At 36.7% G+C, this 2,988-nt stretch overlaps 1 protein-coding gene across 1 annotated transcript in view; it reads left to right on the top strand.

The window, feature by feature from the left end:
• The window catches only part of LOC106874345 (FRAS1-related extracellular matrix protein 1), a 34,414-nt gene that overhangs the window by 26,503 nt on the left and 4,923 nt on the right, over positions 1-2,988 (top strand). The window lies entirely within an intron of this gene.

Genomic DNA, 2,988 nt, shown 5'->3' with positions numbered 1-2,988 from the left:
ATATATGTATGTATGTATGTATGTATGTATGTCTATGTGTGTGTCTGTGTTTGTCCCCCACCAGCTGCTTGACAACCGGTGTTGGTGTGTTTACATCCCTGTAACTTAGCAGTTCAGCAAAAGAGACTGATAGAATAAGTACTAGACTTACAAAGAATAAGTCCTGGGATTGATTTCTTTGACTAAAAAAAAAACTCTTTTAGGCGGTGCTCCAGCATGGCCACAGTCCAATGGGTGAAACAAAACAAAAAAAGAAACAAAAGCACTCAGAGAGCACAAACTTCGACCAAGGCAACACCAATGTCCTCTCAACGATTAGCCAGAGATGATTTTTAAAATGAGAATATCTGAAATAAACTCAATTGCTCCCACAAACAAGAAGACTAAAAATGAACCCAACCGCTCTCAAAAATTAAGTAAAACCACTGGAAAAATAATCCAGAATCCTTGTCTGGTACTGGATCAATTCCAAAATTTAATCAGTTCATGCCAGTCACGAGGCCAAACATCCCTGAAAGTTTCATCCGAATCCATCCAGCTGTTCTTGAGATATCTTGTCCACAGACAAACAAACAAACACAACTAAAAACAATACCTTTGCTTTCGTTAAGGCGAAGTTAATTAAAGAACTCCTGAATACGAAATTATTATCCAGAGTTACTACTTTACAACGGCTGATGATCCCTGCCCTGGAACATTCCAGTGAGGACCCTGCAGGCAATTGGGGAAAAGCTCACTTACTGTCATACATTGTATAAATAGCTGGGGCAACTGGAGCAATGATGGCTGACCATTTTTAGCAAGATGGTTGGAGTAGTTAGAAAAATGGCAGCTGGTCACATGTGTCAAGACAGGGATGAGACTCAAGCGTATTGCTGAACAACAGATGTGTTTGTCGGATGGGGCAGATTGTCTTTTAATTTCCTGTCTATGCAATGTAGTCTATAAATATCTGTGGCATTGCTAATTACTGCAATTGAGCTTTTGTGGATACTGGGATTGTGAAATATAATCAAAGAAAACTGGCAGGTGATGCGTTTCCATGTTCTTGGTTTGTTTGAGGCAAAGAAGAGAGAGAGAATTAGAGGATGAAGAGAGAGAGAGAGAGAGAGAGAGGAGAAAAGACAGATGGAGAAAGTGAGTTTGATAATTTGATAAAGATTAAATAGGTAGATAGACAGACAGACAGACAGACATATACAGAGATACATGAAGTAATGGCTCGATAGAGATAGATAGATAGATAGATAGATAGATAGATAGATAGATAGATAGATAGGTAGGTAGGTAGGTAGGTAGGTAGGTAGGAAGATAGATAGACACACACACAGAAACAGGTGGACTGATGACTTGATGGATAGATAGACAAATAGACAGACAAACAGATAGACAGATACACAAACAGATAGATAGATAAATAGATATAGGTAGATAGATAGATAGAGAGAGAGAGAGAGAGAGAAATAGGTAGATTGATTGATTGACTGATGAATAATTATTGTCATAGTGTATCCGATAGCCTAATGGTTAAGGCATCAACCTCCAGAGTCAAAGATTGTAAATTCAAGTCCCATCAGAATTGTAACTTTTATTTTTCAAGGTGGTGCCCCAGTATGGCCACAGTCAAATAATTGAAACAAATAAAAGAAAAGAAAAAAAACATGCTTCAACTTCATGCCATTTTTTTTAAAGAAATTAAAATGAAAAAAATAAACCCCAGCATCTGTTGGTTTGTCTGACTTCACATCAGTCTCAGCAAACATATTTAAAAGCATAAAAATGGGAAAAAAAAAAAAAAAACAATACTGAAGAGAAAATTTAAATAAAATTCAATATTGGGCTGTGGTAAGAAGCTTGTTTCCCAACCACATGGTTCTGGGTTCAGTCTCATTGTGTGGTACCTTGGGCAAGTGTGTTCTACTATAGCCTTAAGCGATAGGACCTTCTGCAAATCACAGAAGGTCCTCAACTTGCTTAGAGAAAATGATTTCTGAGCTGGATTCCAAAAGTGGCAGGAATGCTGAGACTGGTGCATTGCTGTGAAAAGAGACTATTTCGAAGGAGGTGATGTTAAAACTTACGTAAATAGCTTTATTTACATTATTTACATTATTTACATTTGATGGATATTTGTCCTGATCTTGTTTGTTGTTAACACGTTTCGGCTGATATACCCTCCAGCCTTCTTCAGGTGTCCTGAGGAAATTTCAAACCTGAGTTCTCATTCCTAAGTTATTTTTCGATGATGTTGTTGTCATCATCATCATCATCATCATCATCATCATCATCATCATCATCATCATCATCATCATCATCATCATCATCATCATCATCATCATCATCATCATTATTATTATTATTATTATTATTATTATGATGCCATATGCCTGTGGGCATATGGCATAGTGGTTAAGAATGCAGGCTACTAACCTCAAGACTCTGAGTTCGATTCCAAGCAGTGACCTGATAATAATAATAATAATAATAATAATAATAACAACAACAACATCGAAAAATACCTTAGGAATGAGAACCCAGGTTCGAAATTTCCCCAGGACACCTGATGAAGGCTGGAGGGTATATCAGCCAGAACATTGTGTTAACAACAAACAAGATGAGGACAAATATCCGTCAAATGTAAATAATGTAAATAATTCCTCATCTCTTAAATATAGAACTGTATTAGGTAAATAAGTTATTTTTTATTAAATGTAACTAATCTGGGAACATTTTGATACCACTTCATATGTATGTATATGTATGTGTGTGTGTATATATATATATATATATATATAGGTAAGTGGTAGGTTTGCCTCGATACTTCAGGGGTAGTCTGAAGCATCCAAGCAACCAGGGGATGTTTAAATCCAGAGGCACTCCTGAGGATCACCTGTATGGGTACCGTCTTGGGAAGAGGGCGTCCAGAGGCAGATAATATGTTGCTTAAACCGTAGTTTATGTATTTACTCTCCAAGTAAATATATATAA

This window comes from Octopus bimaculoides, chromosome 28 (genome assembly GCF_001194135.2).
Source record: "Octopus bimaculoides isolate UCB-OBI-ISO-001 chromosome 28, ASM119413v2, whole genome shotgun sequence".
Lineage (NCBI taxonomy): Eukaryota > Metazoa > Mollusca > Cephalopoda > Octopoda > Octopodidae > Octopus > Octopus bimaculoides.
This window is presented reverse-complemented; position numbering and strand designations above follow the sequence as displayed.